Genomic DNA, 14272 nt, shown 5'->3' with positions numbered 1-14272 from the left:
AACTTAAATAAACGAAGGATTTTGTTTAAGAACGTATTACACTATGTATGTGTCTTTCCTCATGTATAACTTTTGATGGAGACTATACGAACAAAACAGTGAAACTTCACCCAGTGCACCAGCAGCAGCCAGAGAGCGACATAGTGGCTTACATTGTGAAGGTCTATCTAGCCCCATAAGGGGCGTAAGTTCTGGTGAGAGCATTTACATATTACAACACTGAGTGGCACACCGGGGATGAAGGTTTCCATTTGAAGACCCGCACTGTTTGCATTAGTGGATGAACGTTCCCTATTGAATTCATAGACTATTTATACTAGTAGTCTGCGGTGGCAGTATTATCAGCCAAAATACTAATATTGGACACATATTGGATACGTGTAGCGAATGCACATGCGTCTTTATGCGACTATTGGCTGAACTTGGATTTGACCTCTAGCCTTTTTGCACTTTCTTTGCACTTATTTGCACGGTTCATTTTCATTCTGAATAAGGACACTGAAGGATATCTGTAGTGTTTTTGTGCTGACTAAAAGAAATTTGCCATTTCTACATAAGAACGCATTCTGCTATGACCTATGTGAACATTTACCATATGAATTATTTGGGGTTTCACTTATTGCATGATGACACTTATATGATGATTTAATATTGATTGCATTTTTATAGATTTTTATTTTTTATTTAATCATAAGTAGGAAATATTTGCACTTTAATTTAATATAGCACTTTTTTATAGCACCAATTTTGACGATAGGTCAATTTGAACACAATTATCCGGGTTTAGCGCCATAACCTCCTTATTTAACTTCTCAAAGAGGCATTATGTTGCCTCCTCACCACCTGTTTTAAGCCCGTAAATGCAGCATCACTATACCGCAACTGTGCAATCCACACAGTTGTGGGTAGTTGCAGTGCAGCCCTATTCACCCTGGGTATACCTCCAGCTGCAGCCACAGAATGTGTACACCCCCAGCTGCTCCCTCTGCAGCTAAAGGGGGAGAAGTTGGGGGTGGTAAAAACAGCTTAACCATGTGGTTTTACTGCCCCTTCAACAAGCCTTTGGTTCACATCTGCGTGACTGCATACTGAGTGTAGGGCAGCCCATGCATTTCAATGGACTTCCCTGCCCACAAAAATGCAGGGAAAGAAGTCCCAGAGCTTTTTTTTTTTTAAATTGCACTGCACCAAAAGCACCCCACATTTCCAATGTGTGGGGTACCATTAAGAATTAACGGTACCCCCTAAAGTGCAGAGCATTTGTCTGTGCCGGGAACGAGCACGACAAAGGCAAGAGAATTCTTGTTGGGCAGTGTATTAGTGCTCGGACGACCGAATTTTAATGGTTCAAAGAATGTCAGGCAAAATGGTCGGCCCTCACCCATGTTCACTTCATTAAATCTGGCCCTCTTTAAAAAAAAAGTTTGGACACCCCTGACCTAAGAGCACACACCGACACACGGCTCTTACAAAAGCTTGGTAAATCAAATGCCAGGCTTCCCTAGCATTGGCCTGTGTGGTTGCAACCAAGTCTGGGCACAAGCCAGCACAGGCTCCTAGAGACACAGGACGGTGCCCAGTAAGAGGAGAGCTGAGATATGACGTTATTTACATCATATCCCTGCCACTCCTAAACCTGCTCCACTTCCGCACCAGGCCCACGTTGCCCTTACTCTGACCCTGAGGGCTGGTTCACTAGCCTTCACAGAGAGAGAGACTTCTCAACATTGCTTCCACAGAGAAACTGCAATATGGAGCAGTCTCTCTTTCTGTGCCTGCAAATGTGGAGCGATTTCTCTCTGTGTGGGCAATGTGAAGCGATTTCTCTCTGTATCCCAGAAATGTGGAGCGATTTCTCTCTGTGTCGGCAATGTGGAGCGATTTCTCTCCGTGCCGACAATGTGGAGCGATTTCTCTCTGTACCGACAATGTGGAGCGATTTCTCTCTCTGTGTGGGCAATGTGGACCGATTTCTGTCTGTGCCGACAATGTGGAGTGATTTCTCTCCCTGTGTGGGCAATTTCTCTCCGTGCCAACAATGTGGAGCGATTTCTCTCTGTGCCGACAATGTGAAGCGATTTCTCTCTGTGTCCCAGAAATGTGGAGCGATTTCTCTCTGTGTCGGCAATGTGGAGCGATTTCTCTCCGTGCCGACAATGTGGAGCGATTTCTCTCTCTGTGTGGGCAATGTGGAGCGATTTCTGTCTGTGCCAGCAATGTGGAGCAATTTCTCTCTCTGTGCAGGCAATGTGGAGCGATTTCTCTCTCTGTGCCGACAATGTGGAGCGATTTCTCTCTGTGCCAGCAATGTGGAGCGATTTCTCTCTGTGCCGACAATGTGGAGCGATTTCTCTCTCTGTGTGGGCAATGTGGAGCGATTTCTGTCTGTGCCGACAATGTGGAGTGATTTCTCTCCCTGTGTGGGCAATGTGGAGCGATTTCTCTCTGTGCCAGCAATGTGGAGCAATTTCTCTCTCTGTGCAGGCAATGTGGAGCGATTTCTCTCTCTGTGCCGACAATGTGGAGCGATTTCTCTCTCTGTGTGGGCAATGTGGAGCGATTTCTCTCTGTGCCAGCAATGTGGAGCGATTTCTCTCTGTGCCAGCAATGTGGAGCGATTTCTCTCTGTGTCGGCAATGTGGAGCGATTTCTCTCTGTGTCGGCAATGTGGAGCGATTTCTCTCTGTGTCGACAATGTGGAGCGATTTCTCTCCGTGCCGACAATGTGGAGCGATTTCTCTCCGTGCCGACAATGTGGAGCGATTTCTCTCTGTGCCGACAATGTGGAGCGATTTCTCTCCCTGTGTGGGCAATGTGGAGCGATTTCTCTCTGTGCCAGCAATGTGGAGCAATTTCTCTCTCTGCGCGGGCAATGTGGAGCGATTTCTCTCTCTGTGCCGACAATGTGGAGCGATTTCTCTCTCTGTGTGGGCAATGTGGAGCGATTTCTCTCTGTGTGTGGGCAATGTGGAGCGATTTCTCTCTGTGTGTGGGCAATGTGGAGCGATTTCTCTCTGTGCCAGCAATGTGGAGCGATTTCTCTCTGTGCCGGAAATGTGGAACGATTTCTCTCTGTGCCGACAATGTGGAGTGATGTCTCTCTCTTTGTGGGCAATGTGGAATGATTTCTCTCTGTGACGACAATGTGGAGTGATGTCTCTCTCTGTGTGGGCAATGTGGAGTGATGTCTCTCTCTGTGTGGGCAATGTGGAGTGATGTCTCTCTCTGTGTGGGCAATGTGGAGTGATTTCTCTCTCAGTGCGGGCAATGTGGAGTGATTTCTCTCTCTCTCTGTGGGCAATGTGGAGTGATTTCTCTCTCTGTGCGGGCAATGTGGAGTGATTTCTCTCTCTGTGCAGGCAATGTGGAGCAATTTCTCTGTGCAGGCAATGTGGAGCAATTTCTCTGTGCAGGCAATGTGGAGCGATTTCTTTCCGTGCAGGCAATGTGGAGAGATTTCTCTCTGTGCGGGCAATGTAGAGTGATTTATTTCTGTGCTGGCAATGTGGAGCGATTTCTCTCTGTGCGGGCAATGTGGAGCGATTTCTCTCTCTGTGCCGGAAATGTGGAGAGATTTCTCTCTGTGCCGGCAATGTGGAGTGATTTCTCTCGGTGCGGGCAATGTGGAGCGATTTCTCTCTCTGTGCGGGCAATGTGGAGTGATTTCTCTCTCTGTGCGGGCAATGTGGAGCGATTTTTCTCTCTGTGTGGGCAATGTGGAGCGATTTCTCTCTGTGCCGGCAATGTGGAGCGATTTCTCTCTCTGTGCGGGCAATGTGGAGCGATTTCTCTCTCTGTGTGGGCAGTGTGGAGCAGTCCCCCTCTCTGTGCAGGCAATGTGGAGTGATTTCTCTCTCTGTGCAGGCAATGTGAAGTGAGTTCTCTCTCTGTGCGGACAATGTGGAGTGAGTTCTCTCTCTGTGCAGGCAATGTGAAGTGAGTTCTCTCTCTGTGCAGGCAATGTGAAGTGAGTTCTCTCTCTGTGCAGGCAATGTGAAGTGAGTTCTCTCTCTGTGCAGGCAATGTGGAGTGATTTCTCTCTCTGTGCAGGCAATGTGAAGTGAGTTCTCTCTCTGTGCAGGCAATGTGGAGTGATTTCTCTCTCTGTGCAGGCAATGTGGAGTGAGTTTTCTCTCTGTGCGGACAATGTGGAGTGAGTTCTCTCTCTGTGCAGGCAATGTGAAGTGAGTTTTCTCTCTGTGCGGACAATGTGGAGTGATTTCTCTCTCTGTGCAGGCAATGTGAAGTGAGTTTTCTCTCTGTGCGGACAATGTGGAGTGATTTCTCTCTCTGTGCAGGCAATGTGGAGCTAATTTGGTGGTTAAATGGGCCACTTGACTGGACTTGCCCCCCAGGCCTAACGCTGCCAGCCCTCCCCTGTACGTGACTGAGTAATTGTCATTCAAAGTGTGAGCACTGAAAGCTGAAAATTGGTCTGGGCAGGAGGGGGATTTAAGTGCCCAGTAGGCAAGTGGTTAATGTGCCATTATGCTCTTTTGTATGCTTACTTAGGGCAAAGTACTCCGATTACCGTACTTTAGATAAGGCATTGTACTTAGGTTAAACTGCTTGATTTTCTTGAGCTGAGTCTACTAAGTTATGCAATGTTTCTTTTGTACTGCACTCTTTATATCTTCTGCATTGTATGTATTTTTTTGGCACAATAAACATTCTTCTGATTAAAAAAACTATATAGGCACAGCTTCATTCTGCTGAGTAAGTTGCACAAGAAGTGGCAGCAGGAGCTACAGATGAAAGGCAGATATTTCCCCTTCTGTTGTCCTTGGGGAGACATCTGTTCATCTCTCCTGATTGTATAAAAGAAATAGAAGTGCTGCACAATATATTGGAGCCCATGGATACTTATTTCATTCTGAAAGTCCATATAAAACACCCAATGTATTTCAGGGATTTACCATTGTGGTAGTTTTACTTAAACGTTCACTATGGCACAAGAATACTTGGACTACAACATATTTGTATTTCTCTTGTCTTCTAGATCTTGTCTGAGTGAGGCCTGGTTCACACCTATGCAGGTTGCAATTTGCATATTCCAGGTGCATTTTGCGTTTTTCAATACACGTTTTTGAGCCACTGAAGTCCATGGAACCAAAATCCACAAAAAATTCCCTGGTCCTTTCCATAAAATGCACAGATGTGAACTACATCCATAGGAAACCATGATAAATGGACTGGGTGTTTCTGCAAAACTGAATATGCACTAAAAAATGTATAGGTGTGAACCAGGCCTTAGGCTGGATTCACACCTATGGATTCATACCTATGCAGTTTTAGTTTTTAGCTTATTTAGAGTCCATGCATTATACACTATGGGGCTGTTTTCCAAAACCCAGAGCTTTCAAAATCGTGTGCAGCTCTGCATAGAAACCAATCAACTTCCAGGTTGTTTTTCTTTTGTCAAAGATTAATTGAACAAGCAGTACCAGATTTTGCACTCTCTGGGTTTAGTAAATCAACCCCTGTAAACTGAATGCTATATTGTAAAACCAGCTATTAATCTTTATATTTAATCCACATATGATGGACTGTAGTAGGAGGAAGCAACCATGAATGCACACTATGCTGGTCACAGGCAGGATAAAAGTGAAATGTAACTCAGAAGACTTACACAGTTATATACATTTTATATATATTTTTTCATATATCCAAATCCCTTACAAAAGTTTCAAGTCACTTCTAATGCCGCATACACACGTATCAGACTATCCTGTTTTTTTTCAGCGTAGGGATTCCCCTTTAAGTCCATACCAGGTGACGGGGCCAGCGACGCCTCCTTCGCTGGTCCCAGCTACCTGGAGCCGCGCTCAAAATGAGCGGACTTTTCTCCAGGCGGGAAAAGTCAGTTCATTTCAAAAGTATGGCTGACTAGCACACACACGGCCGTATTGTCCGCCGGACTAGCACACACACGACCGTATTGTCCGCCTAAATGCGAGTCCGGCAGACATATTTAGGTGCAAAACTACTTTCTTAGTCCGCCGGACTTTTGGGTAAAAAAAAGTCCGCCGGACCCCACACACAGGCGGATTGTGTGGGGACTTGAGTCCGCTGGACTTTTCCACCGGATTGTTTGATCGTGTGTACGCGGCTTTAGCCCTTGTACACATGGTCGGAAATTCTGACCACAAAACCGTCTGATTTTTTTCAGACGGATTTTGTCCGAAACTGTTGTTGCATACACGCGGTCAGACAAAGTTGACAGAAAATACGATAGTTCGGAACGTGATGACGTTTGTTTGTTATGACGGAACTACGTTCAGCCTAGTAGCCAATAGCTTTGCTCTTGTACTTTGATCTGAGCATGCGTGGCACTTTGTCCGATCGGAAATTCTCTACAAACGATCAGAAAAAGTCAGATCCGATTTTGTTGTCGGAAAATTTGAGATCCTGCTCTCAAATTTTTTTCGTCGGAATTACCGACAGAAAAAGTCCGATAGAGCCCACACACGATCGGATTTTCCGACAATATAATCCGATCGGACCGTTTTCGTCGGAATTTCCGACCGTGTACAAGAGCTAAGATGTGGTTGGTCATCAAACAAATAGTTGATGCATACAGTTGTAAAATGTTTGCATGAATGAATTCTAAAATAAGATCTGATCTTCATGTATAGGTGCCTATTGACACTAGATACTGTATTTTTGCATCAGGTAAACTTAGGAGAGGAGGGAGGAACCACTGCAGGAGCAAGCCTGTCTGACACAGCAGAAAATAGTGGTGGTCCCAAAAAATGGCAGGTATGGTAATTGCTTTTATCCTCATGCAATCTTGACCATCAAATATCAGGAAAGGCCTACAGACATACTGTAGGAACTAGTCAATCTTCTATCTTCCGTCATCTATGGCTTGCATTAAATATAGAGGGAGAGGAAGGAGGGAAATAGGGACAGTAGCTTAAGCTGTCTACTATGGCCTTTAAAAAAAAAAAAATATCTCAGCACCAACCACAGAGTTAGATTAAAACTCTGCCAGTGAGGTCACGTGCCCACCAATATGGGGAAATAGCATTAGGTTAAGTAAGCCGGGCAGAGAGTCATCGGAGGAGTCTAAATATAAACATACACAAATTATCCACAATTGTACATACATAAGATACTATAGTAATCCTACCAGATGATACTGATAGAAGCATATTATTAAAAAACAAAAAAAAGGGGGAAAAAAAATAATAATTTTAGATTAAAAATCAGCAGCCAGACAGTCATCAAGTAAATGACAGTACGTGGCATGAAGGGACATGGGCCCAATGAGGCATTGATTGTACCAATCAAAGGGATGAGGGAGGAAAGGGAGGAAATGGAGGGCGAAGAGGGGAAGGGAAAGGGGGAGAAAAAGAGAGGGTATGGAAGGAAGGGGAGAAGGGAGGAAAAAAGGGGAGGGAAAAGACCTCATAAAAAGTATTTATACAAATTATTTTCATTCAGACCTCATTGAGACATTCAATCCACATCATTTCCCTTTGTAGTATGGATCTATCCCAATCACCCCCTCTTGAGCTCGGGTGGACAACCTCAAGGACAAAGAACCTCACTGCCATTAAATCAAACTTGTGGTGCAAGCCAAAGTGGTGGCCTAAGGTAGCATTGTCAGTGACCCAATCCCAGAAGCTATCAGTCTTCCGGGGGGTGCATTGACATTCTTATGGGTCTTTAGCAGGACAGGTCAATAGATCTGGAAATTGACGGGACTTAAATTTAAATCTATTGATGGGCTGGATAGGGACCTGTGCCTGGGTTTCTGCTTGAGATTCATTGGAAAGAAGAAAGGATGACAAAGTGTCATCAGTATTGCCCTCGTTGTAGAGCAGCATCAGGTCACATAAGGCCCGAAACTCTTCCATAGAAAAATTTTGGTTCACTCAACAAGCTCACGCTCAAGATTAACTTTCTTACGCTCCTTATCAAAAATAAATTTAAATGTAAGGCCGCGTACACACGCGCGGACTGTTTGCCCAACCTTGTTCGTCAAACAGTTTCGGCAAACAGTCCGCTCAAAATTTGCATGAGCGGACTTGCCCACACACGAGCGGACTGTTTCAACGAACTGTTTGCCAAACAGTCCGCTCAACTTTTGAAATGAACGGACTCGCCCACGTAAGGCGGAGGCAAATCCGCCCATTTCGAGCGCGTGTACAGGTAGGCGGGGCCCGCGAAGGAGACGTCGCGGGCTCCGCCGCCTGGAATGGGCTTAAAGGGGAACCCCAACGCCGAAAAAAATCGGCGTGGGGGTTCCCCCAAAGTCCACACCAGACCCTTGTCCGAGCACGCTACCCGGCCGGCCAGGAAAGGGGGGCGAGCGAGCGCGCCCCCCCTCCTGAGCCGTACCAGGCCGCGTGCCCTCAACATGGGGGGGTGCCTTGGGGAAGGGGGGGCCGCGTGGCCCCCCCACCCCAAAGCACCTTGTCCCCATGTTGATGAGGACAAGGGCCTCTTCCCGACAACCCTGGCCGTTGGTTGTCGGGGTCTGCGGGCGGGGGGCTTATCGGAATCCGGGAGCCCCCTTTAAGAAGGGGGCCCCCGGATACCGGCCCCCCACCCTATGTGAATGAGTATGGGGTACAATGTACCCCTACCCATTCACCTGTGAAATAAAGTACAAAAAAAAACACAACACAGGGAAAAAATATTTTATTGCACAGCTCCGGGGGTCTTCCGTCTTCGGGGGTCTTCTCGCCGGACTCCTCCGCTATCTGTGTGTAGCTCTTTTACTAGCGGAGGAGTCCGGCTTTCTTCCTCCCCGCCGCCGGCCTCTTCTCCCGACTTCGGGGGTCTTGTCCCCCTCTTCGGTTCTTCTGCCGGGCCACCGCGCCTTCTTGTAGCTCTTTTACAGGCGGTGGCCCGGTCTTCTGTCGCCGCTGCCTTCCGTTCTTCTGTCGCCGCCTTCGGTTCTTCTGCCGGGCCACCGCGCCTTCTTGTAGCTCTTTTACAGGCGGTGGCCCGGTCTTCTGTCGCCGCTGTCGTCGCCGCCGCCGCCGCCTTCCGTTCTTGTTCTTCTTCTTGTTCTTCTTCTTCTTCTCCTGGAGATGTTGACTCGACGAGCTCTCCGGCCGGAATGCCAGGGCCGCGCTGTGCGGTCACTTATATAGTGACAATGGGGCGGTGTCACATGGTATATGTCACATGGGTTGGTCACATGGGTTGATGTCACATGGGGACTATGACATCGTAAGGGGGCGGGGTCACCATGTGACCAACCCATGTGACATATACCATGTGACACCGCCCCATTGTCACTATATAAGTGACCGCACAGCGCGGCTCTGGCATTCCGGACGGAGAGCTCGTCGAGTCAACATCTCCAGGAGAAGAAGAAGAAGAACAAGAAGAAGAACAAGAACGGAAGGCGGCGGCGGCGGCGACGACAGCGGCGACAGAAGACCGGGCCACCGCCTGTAAAAGAGCTACAAGAAGGCGCGGTGGCCCGGCAGAAGAACCGAAGAGGGGGACAAGACCCCCGAAGTCGGGAGAAGAGGCCGGCGGCGGGGAGGAAGAAAGCCGGACTCCTCCGCTAGTAAAAGAGCTACACACAGATAGCGGAGGAGTCCGGCGAGAAGACCCCCGAAGACGGAAGACCCCCCGGAGCTGTGCAATAAAATATTTTTTCCCTGTGTTGTGTTTTTTTTTGTACTTTATTTCACAGGTGAATGGGTAGGGGTACATTGTACCCCATACTCATTCACATAGGGTGGGGGGCCGGTATCCGGGGGCCCCCTTCTTAAAGGGGGCTCCCGGATTCCGATAAGCCCCCCGCCCGCAGACCCCGACAACCAACGGCCACAGTCCGCTCAACTTTTGAAATGAACGGACTCGCCCACGTAAGGCGGAGGCAAATCCGCCCATTTCGAGCGCGTGTACAGGTAGGCGGGGCCCGCGAAGGAGACGTCGCGGGCTCCGCCGCCTGGAATGGGCTTAAAGGGGAACCCCAACGCCGAAAAAAATCGGCGTGGGGGTTCCCCCAAAGTCCACACCAGACCTTAGTCCGAGCACGCTACCCGGCCGGCCAGGAAAGGGGGGCGAGCGAGCGCGCCCCCCCTCCTGAGCCGTACCAGGCCGCGTGGCCTCAACATGGGGGGGTGCCTTGGGGAAGGGGGGGCCGCGCGGCCCCCCCACCCCAAAGCACCTTGTCCCCATGTTGATGAGGACAAGGGCCTCTTCCCGACAACCCTGGCCGTTGGTTGTCGGGGTCTGCGGGTGGGGGGCTTATCGGAATCCGGGAGCCCCCTTTAAGAAGGGGGCCCCCGGATACCGGCCCCCCACCCTATGTGAATGAGTATGGGGTACAATGTACCCCTACCCATTCACCTGTGAAATAAAGTACAAAAAAAAACACAACACAGGGAAAAAATATTTTATTGCACAGCTCCGGGGGTCTTCCGTCTTCGGGGGTCTTCTCGCCGGACTCCTCCGCTATCTGTGTGTAGCTCTTTTACTAGCGGAGGAGTCCGGCTTTCTTCCTCCCCGCCGCCGGCCTCTTCTCCCGACTTCGGGGGGTCTTGTCCCCCTCTTCGGTTCTTCTGCCGGGCCACCGCGCCTTCTTGTAGCTCTTTTACAGGCGGTGGCCCGGTCTTCTGTCGCCGCTGCCTTCCGTTCTTCTGTCGCCGCCTTCGGTTCTTCTGCCGGGCCACCGCGCCTTCTTGTAGCTCTTTTACAGGCGGTGGCCCGGTCTTCTGTCGCCGCTGTCGCCGCTGTCGTCGCCGCCGCCGCCGCCTTCCGTTCTTGTTCTTCTTCTTGTTCTTCTTCTTCTTCTCCTGGAGATGTTGACTCGACGAGCTCTCCGGCCGGAATGCCAGGGCCGCGCTGTGCGGTCACTTATATAGTGACAATGGGGCGGTGTCACATGGTATATGTCACATGGGTTGGTCACATGGGTTGATGTCACATGGGGACTATGACATCGTAAGGGGGCGGGGTCACCATGTGACCAACCCATGTGACACCGCCCCATTGTCACTATATAAGTGACCGCACAGCGCGGCTCTGGCATTCCGGCCGGAGAGCTCGTCGAGTCAACATCTCCAGGAGAAGAACAAGAAGAACAAGAAGAAGAACAAGAACGGAAGGCGGCGGCGGTGGCGACGACAGCGGCGACAGAAGACCGGGCCACCGCCTGTAAAAGAGCTACAAGAAGGCGCGGTGGCCCGGCAGAAGAACCGAAGAGGGGGACAAGACCCCCGAAGTCGGGAGAAGAGGCCGGCGGCGGGGAGGAAGAAAGCCGGACTCCTCCGCTAGTAAAAGAGCTACACACAGATAGCGGAGGAGTCCAGCGAGAAGACCCCCGAAGACGGAAGACCCCCCGGAGCTGTGCAATAAAATATTTTTTCCCTGTGTTGTGTTTTTTTTTGTACTTTATTTCACAGGTGAATGGGTAGGGGTACATTGTACCCCATACTCATTCACATAGGGTGGGGGGCCGGTATCCGGGGGCCCCCTTCTTAAAGGGGGCTCCCGGATTCCGATAAGCCCCCCGCCCGCAGACCCCGACAACCAACGGCCAGGGTTGTCGGGAAGAGGCCCTTGTCCTCATCAACATGGGGACAAGGTGCTTTGGGGTGGGGGGGCCACGCGGCCCCCCCTTCCCCAAGGCACCCCCCCATGTTGAGGGCACGCGGCCTGGTACGGCTCAGGAGGGGGGGGCGCGCTCGCTCGACCCCTTTCCTGGCCGGCCGGGTAGCGTGCTCGGACAAGGGTCTGGTGTGGACTTTGGGGGAACCCCCACGCCGATTTTTTTCGGCGTTGGGGTTCCCCTTTAAGCCCATTCCAGGCGGCGGAGCCCGCGATGTCTCCTTCGCGGGCCCCGCCTACCTGTACACGCGCTCGAAATGGGCGGACTTTCCGAGCGGGAACAGTCCGCTCATTTCGAAAGTACAGCGGACAGGCCCACACACGGGCGGACTGTTCGCTCAAACACAGTTTCAGCGGACAGTTTTTCGGAATTTCCGAAAGACTTTGTCCGTCCAACTGTCCGCTGAAACTGTCCGCTGAAGCCCCACACACGAGCGGACTGTCCGCCCAAACACTGTTCAGCGGACAAGGTTGGGCGAACAGTCCGCCCGTGTGTACGCGGCCTAAGGTTTCTAGCAAAAAGGTAAAGATCCTTAATCTTTTCAGTAACATCAATGGGATCTAACAGGCAAAACCCCAGACCTAGTTGCAGGACCGAAAGCTTATCATCGGAAAATTTAAGAGGATTTAAATTAATGATGTTTAGCTTGGTGTTGGGTGAGGGAAGAGGGGATTTGAGGACAAATGTGTCCAGGTTGCTTTGTTGCTTTTTTGAGATCTAAATAATTATATCATAGGGTTTTAGTGGCTTTAGAGGTCAAGAGTGGAGATCCCAGGATTTTGGGGGTAGTGCCATGTAAGGTAGAGAAAGAGGAAGGGGGAATAGTACCGCCACCTGCGGCCTGAATCCCTGCAGGGGTGGGCGTTGGTTGTGCTTGTGGTCCTTTGGATGGTTTAGTGGATTTTTAAATTTTATTAGGTGCCATAGGTAGAGTATTACCATTATAGTGTAATCTTTTACGTGATGAGTTCAAAGTGGATGTATCAGTAGTGCATGGGCCTGTTTGTTGAGAAAGAAAGGATGACAGAGAAGAATCGGATTCAGTGTAATCGGCAGTGGTATTATGGGCATGGTTGTTTTGTGGAGGACCCCGTCTACCTTTCCACTTATATGCATATCCATCTGCAAAAGCCATCTTGTCTTTGGCAAATTTGCTTTGTTTTCTCGTTACAATTTCTTTATTCATTAATTTGAATCTGTCCTTAATCTCCTTCCATTTGGTAAAAAAAAAATCATTGTGCCTTTAAGGTGTTCATATTGTCTGTTCAATTTCGGTATCCAATAACAACCTGTCATTAGTGTATTGAGTGATTTCCCACATTTCTTCCTGTTTGCCTTCTTCACCCTTTTCTTACTATTCCTTACTTGTATATACACCTGTTTACATACAATATATATATATATATATATATATATATATATATATATATATATATATATATATAAAACCTTTGGTGGCTGATGTATTTGCTTGGTCATAGAGTCATTGGTAAGACATTATGCCCTTTATTTTGTTTTGCTGTTTTGTTATACCCATTGTATATGCTGTTTGATATACCATTCAGATGACCGTTGATCTATACCATTTATCTTTATAGATTTATCTTCCTGAAGAAGCGGTCCTATGATCGCGAAAACGGTTGAGGATTGTATAAATCTGTGAACATACTCTTTAACCAGTCATCAGTCTGGAAGTCTACAAGTATTATATTGCTGTATTGACCTTTCTCTATTGACCTTTCTCTATTGCTTTGATAATTAATGTTGTGATTTATGTTTTTATATGTAATAAATTCATATTTTATGTTAATCAAACTCTGTGGTTGGTGCCAAGATTTTTTTGGAAGCCATACTAGACAGCTTAAGCAACTGTCCCTATTTCCCTCCTTCCTCTCCCTCTATATATTTTTCCTGTTTTGGATGATGGTAAACGGTGAAGTAAACGTTGATGTAAATGGGTGACCCCTCCCCTCCTCTGACGCCATGGGGAAGCCTCCGTGGTGTCAGAGGGGGGCTGGGTCACCCGTTTATGTCATCTGTGTGGTCCCGCCCTCAGCTGTATAAGAACTGTCACCCAGAAGAAGCGTCAGTCAGTGGGAGCCTCCCATGGAGGCTGAACAGTTGCGGCTTTTTTTTTTCTTTTTCGGTCCGTCGGGCAGAGTGATAGAAGATGAATGGACATCGCTGAACTTTTGTTTTTTGTTTTTTAAATAAAGGACTTGTCCCAAGCTGTCTCTTGTCTTTTTTACCATCTTTTTGTGAAATGGTAGGGATACGATGTACCCTGTTACCAATTCACACTGGTCTCCTTGTTAATGGCGGCTTCCAGATTTGAATAAGCCCACGGCCCACATACCCCCACAACCACCGGGCAAGGATTGTGGAGATTAGGCCCTTGTCCCCATCAACATGGGGACAAGGTGCTTTGGGGGGCTACTCCAAAGCACCCTCCCCACGTTGAGGGCATGTGGCTTGGTACGGTTCAGGAGGCGTTCTCTCCTCCCCCCTCTTTTCCTGCAGCCTGCCAGGTTGCGTGCTCGGATAAGGGTCTCATATGGATTTTTTTTAAAATTTGGCACAGGTTTCCCCTTAATTCCCATTCCAGAAGGGCCTGGTATGAATTTTGGGGGGACCTCCACTCAATTTTTTTTTTTTTTTTTTTTTGTTCGAGGTTCCCCTTAATATTCA

The 14272-nt window shown here is 48.7% G+C and overlaps 1 long non-coding RNA gene across 1 annotated transcript; it reads left to right on the top strand.

Moving 5' to 3' along the window:
• Nucleotides 1-6670: 6670 nt before the first annotated feature.
• Nucleotides 6671-13399, top strand: LOC143990086 (uncharacterized). The gene is made up of 2 exons (XR_013277145.1): nt 6671-6759; nt 13183-13399. It is a non-coding gene; the product is annotated as an uncharacterized LOC143990086 (long non-coding RNA).
• The last annotated feature ends 873 nt before the right edge of the window (nt 13400-14272 follow it).

Source organism: Lithobates pipiens, unplaced genomic scaffold, assembly GCF_037356315.1.
Source record: "Lithobates pipiens isolate NorthernLeopardFrog02 unplaced genomic scaffold, aLitPip1_a1.2 Scaffold_18, whole genome shotgun sequence".
NCBI lineage: Eukaryota > Metazoa > Chordata > Amphibia > Anura > Ranidae > Lithobates > Lithobates pipiens.
Note: the sequence above shows the minus strand (reverse complement) of the source record. Positions and strands in the feature narration are given on the sequence as shown.